Raw genomic sequence first — 9248 nt, 5'->3', positions numbered from 1 at the left:
GAGCTATATCTCTAAATTGGATCGAAAATTACATAAATTTTGTAATATGAATGTAGTTAAACTGATTTATATTCCTGGTGGATCATGTGATTTATGGCCCATTTCTGATTAGATAAAACTTGGCAAAATCATTAGCATCTCGGCAACATTTTTAATCTTGTATTTATTTCGGCAACATTTGGACAACATATTGCTGAATGTTACCGAATGTTTCCAAACTGTACAAAAAATCAACTTTTTCACCAACATCGCACCTGGTCAACATAAGATACGATCTTAGCAGGCAGGCATGATTCAAACCCAGGTCTTCTCCACCAACTTTGATATAGTTGCCAAAGTGATTTCTCTGTTCTCTGAATATCCCTGACTATCAAAGAGTTTTCACAATCGAAGCTCCAATCCTTAAGACGACTCTGAGAAAAAGTTGCTGAATGTTACCGAATGTTTCCAAACTGTACAAACTATCAACTTTTTCACCAACATCGCACCTGGCCAACTTGTTGCTCAACATGTTACCGAAAATGTTGACAGTGTATACCACATGCTATCGTATAGTCATTAGCTCACTGTTACTAATTATATTTAAGAATGTGATGCTATCTTTATCCTATGATATCATAATACACGGGCCACATGTACGTGTGCACTGCCAAAATATGTGGAATTTATTAAGTTTGTAATTAAACATAACTAACCAAAATATGTAGTGGTCAGTTGTTTATAATATTTCGTATTGAGTTTCGGTGCATGTTACTATTCACTGAGTTACCGGCCCTTGCCGTAAGAGACAAGTGTCCCAACTGTTACTTTGTCTGAAACTCTTGAGTAGTCAAGTCAAGTTCGCGCACAAGTTCACGATCTGTTGAAATGTCGCAAACAGCGTGGAACGGGAAATTAAATCCTTTGCAAATAAATTTCTGAAGGCGTTAAGAGGAAATGGTTCACCTCGAAGATATTGCTCAATATAGTACCTGATGTAAATACCGAAACTTTAAATGCAATACATGTAGATCGAAAAAGGTTTGCGACTGAACTTTGATAATGAACGGGCCAGAGAAAATCTTGGATGCTAGAATGGAGGATTATCTGGCATTATTTCTCGGCTATTAAAGTGTTCGACATGAAAGTATCTGAATCTGAATCTAGAAGGTATAGTAATAGCATAATAATATTATATGTATATCAGTATTTGAAGAAAAACGTTGATATGGGTCACGCACGTGCATGCGTCACTTGTGTTTAGCTGTGGTCGATTGATTAGGATGTATTAAATGTCTGTTTGTCTTTATTAATAATTTTGGGTGAGCCTGTTCGGCTTTGTTGTTCCGCAATATAATTATAACATAGAGCATCCACCAAAGGTTGTCTTATTTATTTCTACTGTGTAGACAAAGTAATGAATGTTTTCTTCAATAATTTGGGCGAGTCGTGCTCAACCTTGTTGTTTCGCGATCTAACATGGAGCACAAAATAAGGTTGTCTTAATTTATTTCAACTGTGTCGGCAAGAAGTAAAGCAAATGTTTTCTTTAATAATTTAGGGTGAAACTGTTCAGCCTTGTTGTTCCGCAGTCTAACATGGGACATACAATAAGTTTGTTTTAATTTATTTCTACTGTGTCGGCAAGAAGTAAACTGAATGTTTTTCTTTAATAATTTTAGGAGAGACTGTTCAGCCTTGTTGTTCCTCAATCTAACATGGAACATACGCTACGGTTGACCTCTTTTTTAGTATATAAAAGGGCTTTACCTGTGTGCAGGCAAGTAGTAAAGCTAATGTTTTTTTTAATAATTTTGGGTGAACCTGTTCAGCCTTGTTGTTCAGCAATCTAACATGGGACAGAGACTAAGGTTGTTTTAATTTAATTTAGAGTGAAACTGTTCAGCCTTGTTGTTCCGCAATCTAACATGGGACATACACTAAGGTTGTTTTAATTTATTTATTCTGTGTCGGCAAGTAGTAAAGTGAATGTTTTTCTTTAATAACGTTGAGTGAGACTGTTCAGCCTTATTATTCCACAACCTAACATGGAACATACACTAAGAGGGCTTATCTCTGCGCAAGCGAAGTTAAGGGGGCTTACCTGTGTGGAAGCAAATTAAGGGGGCTTACCTGTGTGAAAGCAAATTAAGGGGGCTTACCTGTGTGGAAGCAAATTAAAGGGGGCTTACCTGTGTGAAAGTTGTGGAAACAAAGTTTAGATGGCTTGAGTGGAAGCAATTTAAGGGGAGCATAGTTTAGATGGCTGACCTGTGTGGAAGCAAATTAAATGGGGTTTACCTGTGTGGAAGCGAATTAAGAGGCTTACCTGTGTGGAAGCATAGTTTAGATGGCTTCCCTGTCACGTTGAAGCAAAGTAAGTGAGCTTACCTGTGTGGAAGCATAGTTTAGCTGGCTTACCTGTGTGGAAGCAAAAGGAGGCTTACCTGTGTGGAAGCAAAATGAGGCTTACCTGTGTGGAAGCAGATTAAGAGGCTTGCCTGTGTGGAAACATAGATTAGTTGGCTTACTTGTGTGGAAGGGGGTTTACCTGTGTAGAAGCCGATTAAGGGGCTTACCTGTGTGGAAGCATAGTTTTTAAGGGGGCTTACCTGTGTGAAATCAAAGAAAGGTTGCAAAGCAATTTGGGATTTGGGTAGTCATCTATAATAGCCATTATGACCTTTATAATCTGTGGCATTAAAATTTAGCTAGAATCATAGTGGTTAAATTATCGGGACTGAAACCACGGAGATATTCAAAAATGGGAACAGAATGTATAAAAGTTCAAAGCCTTATGTACGGAATAATTGACCGAGATTACCAAAAATGGGTTAAACGGGAAAAATGTGTGGTGGGATGAAGTGTGTTATGGGGCGAAATGTGTTGTGGGGCGAAGTGTGTTATGGGGCGAAGTGAGTTGTGAGTTGAGATAGTATTGGATGTTAATAAAGTTCATATTGTTGTCATTGTCTTAGTTTTGATATTCGTAAAATGATTCCGGAGCAGAAGCACTGTGCCTGCAATACTTAAATCTATAGGCAAGACGGTAATTCAGTGGAAAGTATACTATTCACTGAGTTACCGGCCCTTGCCGTAAGAGACAAGTGTCCCAACTGTTACTTTGTCTGAAACACTGGGGGACAGTATATGTGAAGGGCACGAGTAGTCATATTATGAGGTCATCCGCATGCCTTTTAAGTAGAATACAGTGGGTTAAAGCCGTGTTTAAGAATTATCATAACCCCTCCTTCCAGGCAGCCTACATGGTAGTTAGTAAGATAATGCCAAATAGGGATCGGGCTCTGTCATTTGTCAGTAGTGTACCCCTCATAAGTAAGGTATTAAAAAAAAAAATAAAAAAAAATAGGGAGTTGCGTTTTGCCTATAGGACTCCTCACAGTAGAAGCACTGTGCCTGCAATACTTAAATCTATAGGCAAGACGGTAATTCAGTGGACAGTATACTATACTTTGTACTGTAATATAATATAGTCTCGGTTTGATAAATGTTATAAATTATGAAGCACTTTGTCACACACAGTGTTATTTAATTCAGTGAGCAATAATTTAGTGGATCTTAATTCACTTTAATTACTCCATTTTAATATATGTTACGCATTTCATATTGTCTAATATATTATTTCCCTAATAACTTGTCTCCAATAATCTTTGTTTTTTTACTTTTCATCTAGACTATTCAAAAAAAGTAGGGGATATTTGATTTTTAAGTGTTTTTAAAGTCACCTAATGAAACAGACGAAGAAACAAATGACAAAATGAAATGAAGTTCACATTCATCGATTTATTCCAAATGATCGTTAGACTAAGTAAGGCACAGACTGGCCATTATAAGGGTAAAATGATACCCGGGGTCAAACAGCAAAGTTACCACAGCATCACAACCAAGTCAGTAACGGGTAAATCCTCCTCTGTTTGCCAAACAAGCATTGATCCGACGTGGCATACTCCTAATGAGACGTCTAAGGTCATTTTGGTCCAGATTGTCCCATTCCTGTTGCAACGCAGCAGCAAGTTCTTGGACATTGGCAGGACGTTGACGTAACCTCTTTCCAAGCATGTCCCAGACATGCTCGATGGGGGAGAGGTCGGGACTCAGTGCTGGCCAAAGTAATGTGGTGATGTTCTGTTGTTGGAGGTAACCTGTAACGATCCTGGCCCTGTGACATCTTGCGTTGTCATCCTGGAAGATGAAACGGTGGCCATGACGTCGTGCGAACGGCACAACATGGACTGCCAAGATGTTGTCCCGGTAGTACTGGCCTGTAACACGCCCTGCAACAACATGTAAAGCCGTTCTTCCAGCAACAGTGATGCCTCCCCACACCATGACAGAACCACCCCCAAATCGATCATGTCTGATGACGTTAACGTCTTGGAAGCGCTCGTTTCGACGACGCCACACCCTCCTACGTCTGTCCAAAAAATCAACAGTGAACCTTGACTCATCTGAAAACATCACATTGCTCCAGCGTCGATTATTCCAGTGTTGACGATCCCTACACCAACGACGTCTTGCCTGAATGTGATGATCTCTCAAACAAGGGATCACGCGAGGACGTCGGGCGCGAAGGTGACCCCTATGCAGTCGATTCCGAATCGTCTGGCCACTCACTCTCACACCAGTGTCTGTTTGAAGACGAGCGCTGATCTGATTTGCTGTGATGACACGATTTCTCAAGGCCAAGGTACGGAGCGTGGTCTGTCCTGTACAGATTGTGTATCACGGTATCTGGACCATAGCCTGCTTATGACAGACTGAGAAACATTCATCGTCCGCGCCACAACCGCCTGTGTTGTGCCGATCTGTAGCATGCCAAGGGCACGTAACCTTTCATTTTGGGTAAGCCGACGCATATCAAAATTTGTTTTCTGGTCACTAAAACAATTAAACTGATGTTTCCACCCTGGAATTCAATGCCACAATGACTGTAACATTCAAAGTTAGAGTCGTGCAAATCTTGGGTTGGACCCCCATGATGACCCCAAGCATCACCTGTATTCCATGCGGTAGCTATTGGTGCGTTTGGGCGTCACATGTAACTGGAAATGTTTCTTCTGTTAGGTTCTATAGTGACTTTTTTCGTAGTCATTTGCATATTTTAGTATTATGACCCCAAAATCAAATATCCCCTACTTTTTTTGAATAGTATATTTTATAAATTGTATTTAACGTCTAACGGCGAAACCCTTTTAGTAACCGTACTTGCATACGAGATAGACTATCGGATTAATCCGATCTTGGTATAGACCCAAACGAATCAGTCAGGGGGGCCTTTCTACAAACCAAAGACAAACGTTATGTACCTGTATTTGGATATGTGGAGACAGACTTTTATGTCAATCCCCATATCCATATTTGAGTTTATCTACTATTAAGCATTTGTACCAAGATTTGTTGCATTCATTGTGTAGCGCAATTCATGTTAATTGTTACCCAAGGCAAGAATATAGAGAATTATCAACAACCAACATGATGCCTGTTTTTCGTTTATTATCCAGGATCATTTAAGGAACTATACGGTATCATGCCATTAAATATATGTTTAATAACAGTTATTTATTGTAATGTCCATAATTTGTGACGTGAAATTGATAATATATAGTTAATAAGGTTATTATTAGTGTTATTCTATAGCAGACAGGCGTTATATCTTTGTTATTTATACTAAAACAACACCCTCTTATTGCCAAAGGATTCAAAGTATTAAATTATCTCGGTTTTGAAAAACAATCTGGCCGCCTACGCAGGATTCTCGGGTAAGTGTTGATTTCTGTTGATGACCTGTGGTCTGCTAGCTCGTTCCCGTTCCATGGCATGACAATCCAGTTGGAAATGTGAAGATTGGTTTTTCAGACAGCTTTGTTCTTTCTCCACCACACTAGTATGTGAATGCAGCACGAGCTTAGGCGATCCTTGCTGCGGTATGCTCGTCAATTCTTCCACTTTTATCATGTCTGACCCTAATCGTTACGGTAAATGCCCAAGATAAAATATCTATTTTGTGGAGATGCGATCTTAGCAGGCAAGATTAACACCGGGTCTTCTCCACCAGCTTTCAGATAGTGATTTCTCTTTTCTCTGAATATCCCTAATTATCAAAGAATTTTCACAGGTGAACCTCCAATCCTTAAGGCGGCTCTGAGAAAAAGTCAGTTAGTGAATTTCAGTCCACTTCGTAACTCTTCATCGAGGCTTTTCCTGGTCCGTCGATCAAGATAATATTCTTCTGTTGGTGTTTCTGTCAATAGTTACTGTCGGAGCGTTTCTAACCACACACCCAGATTATCACAGCCCTTTTCTATACACAATGGACATTCGTATTATCAAATGATAGATATTTTCAATAGTTCAAAAGTGAACTTATGTAGTCAGATTGTGACCTTTTAACACTACATTTGCACAACTAATACAAATTTAGGCAAGCTCGAATTTCCAAAATGTTGTTCTTCAAGATCCCTTTTTTTATAAAATAATTCACCAATCAACCGCCGTGTAGAAGTTTAATATATACGCTTCGAATCTCGGATATCAAAAGAATATCGAAATTCTTGACACCACACAGACCATGGTCGTATTATCCATGGGACAGATACAGGGACAATGTGTCCGTCAAAATGTACTATCCAAAAATTAGGAGTAATTAAAGCCTTCAGAAGGCCCGCAAAATGGATATAGGGCAATATAGTTCGGAATGGTTTCTGTAAGCCGTAGTGGAGATAAGCACTTAAGTTTTGGAGGCGGGGGTTGGTAAAGTACCCCAAAACCTAGGCACCCTGTCTGGGGCTGATTTCTATAAGTTAAGATATCTCGTAAAATTTATCCTTATGACCTTCCGACGTTAAAATACAAACTGTGCAGAAGCGCACTACACAGCACAGCTGCGACATGCAATCTCAGGATAGTCATTTGAGAGATTTTCAATTACAATATTGTAAAAGTTGAATCTCTTAAAGGAATATCATTCCAAAAAATGGTTTTGCTCCGTTCACTATTTACAAAGTTGAATTGAAAATTCCCCAACATCAACACCGGAAAATGCAGATGACGATCGCTAGTTTTTTTTTATCTTACCTCAGTTTCATTAACAAGACCCCATGATCATGTTTATATGGTTTTTAAGTTAAATGGCAAAGGATTGTGACAATAATGCGAATCCCACCCGTGAAAAAATAGGTGCTCACTAGCAGGATACCCGGCTAACGCCACCTGGCCTATGTTACTCCCCGGTACGAGCTACCCCTATACCCCAAATTTCAGACTCGGGTCAGACCTAGTGTATCCGCCAACCCCGAACAGACCGGCTTCGCTCGGGGGTAATAACTCCGAAACCGGAAGTGGTACACTAACGCCACCTGGCCTGTTACTCCCCGGTCCGAGCTACCCCTATACCCCAAATTTCAGACGCGGGGCAGACCTAGTGTAGTCGCCAACCCCGAACAGACTTCGCTCGGGGGTCATAACTTCGAAACCGGAAGTGGTAGACTAACGCCACCTGCCCTATGTTACTCCCCGGTCCGAGCTACCCCTATACCCCAAATTTCAGACTCGGGGCAGACCTAGTGTAGTCGCCAACCCCGAACAGACTTCGCTCGGGGTCATAACTCCGAAACCGGAAGTGGTAGACTAACGCCACCTGGCCCATGTTACTCCCCGGTCCGAGCTACCCCTATACCCCAATTTTCAGACTCGGGGCAGATGTAGCCGCCAACCCCGAACAGACAGACTTCGCTCGGGGGTTATAACTCCAAAACCGGAAGTGGTAGACTAACGCCCCCTGGCCTATGTTACTCCCCGGTCCCAGCTACCCCTATATCCCAAATTTCAGACTCGGGGCAGACCTAGTGTAGCCGCCAACCCCGAACAGACCGGTTTCGCTCGGGGGTCATAACTCCGAAACCGGAAGTGGTAGACTAACGCCACCTGGCCTATGTTACTCCCCGGTCCGAGCGACCCCTATACCCCAAATTTCAGACTCGGGGCAGACCTAGTGTAGCCGCCAATCCCGAACAGACAGACAGACTATAACTGCCGACACCTCTTTTGTGGCACAAAATCGGAATGGAGGAGGGAGGTCTAGGTGTGGGCGGTTAGAATTTACATATCAGGTTCACAGGATAAATAAGTTGATAAGTCGAGTTTCATTACTCCTGACAAATTTATTAAAAGTAACTGTTCAAACTGGATACATACAAAGTTTACATCATATATGTTCTTCTTAAGTACTCAAATACTTGAAGCTTATGTAACTTTCATTTTAAATTCTCAAATACTAAACACTACCGGATAGGTATTACTTAGATTTCTACCACATCTGTGAATCAACCGTCACATCAGAAATTATGTAGACGTCATAAATAACAAACGTATGTGACTGTTAGAACAAAGTAATTGCAACAAATACTCAGGGTCTAAAATAAGATACGTTTACCGCTGATATCGTCACATCATCATAATCCAATATTATGAGTCCCACAGTTCACATATTGACGTCACCGGACCGAAGAAATATCTTGAACCGTTAGTCGGCCGGCATAAACACAATGCTAAGTGGTAGGGTGACCCACCATAAATAAATATCTCCATATATCTCGACAATTACGCCACAATATTTATATATATGCCAAGCCTCAAATCAGTTCCACACAATTATAGTCACTAAATAAACGATCATGTTGTACTTAATAAGCTATGACCATTAATCATGTATAAATAATAGACTGAAAACTGGTTCCAAGAGTCGTCCATAACATCCAGACACTTTTGAGTAAAAGATAGGTTACGTGCCCTTGTTTTGAAATTAGTCTCGCTTAACCAGTCTATCGACAATTCTACGTCTGATTGACAGGTCGGGATAATCAAGACTACTTTTTTACGAAACATAACAGAAAGCTAGAACAAGAAATTGAATTTAGAAATAAGCACGTTAGGTAGCTCAACAATCGTTTTAAGAAGCTTGTAAAAGTAAAATGAAACTACTGCTAGTATCATGTTCTTGTCTAACCTAGTGTAGTCGCCAACCCCGAACAGACTTCGCTCGGGGTCATAACCCCGAAATCGGAAGTGGTAGACTAACGCCACCTGGCCCATGTTACTCCCCGGTCCGAGCTTCCCCTATACCCCAATTTTCAGACTCGGGGCAGATGTAGCCGCCAACCCCGAACAGACAGACTTCGCTCGGGGGTTATAACTCCAAAACCGGAAGTGGTAGACTAACGCCACCTGGCCTATGTTACTCCCCGGTCCCA

Source organism: Patella vulgata, chromosome 4, assembly GCF_932274485.2.
Source record: "Patella vulgata chromosome 4, xgPatVulg1.2, whole genome shotgun sequence".
Classification (NCBI taxonomy): Eukaryota; Metazoa; Mollusca; class Gastropoda; family Patellidae; genus Patella; species Patella vulgata.
Note: the sequence above shows the minus strand (reverse complement) of the source record.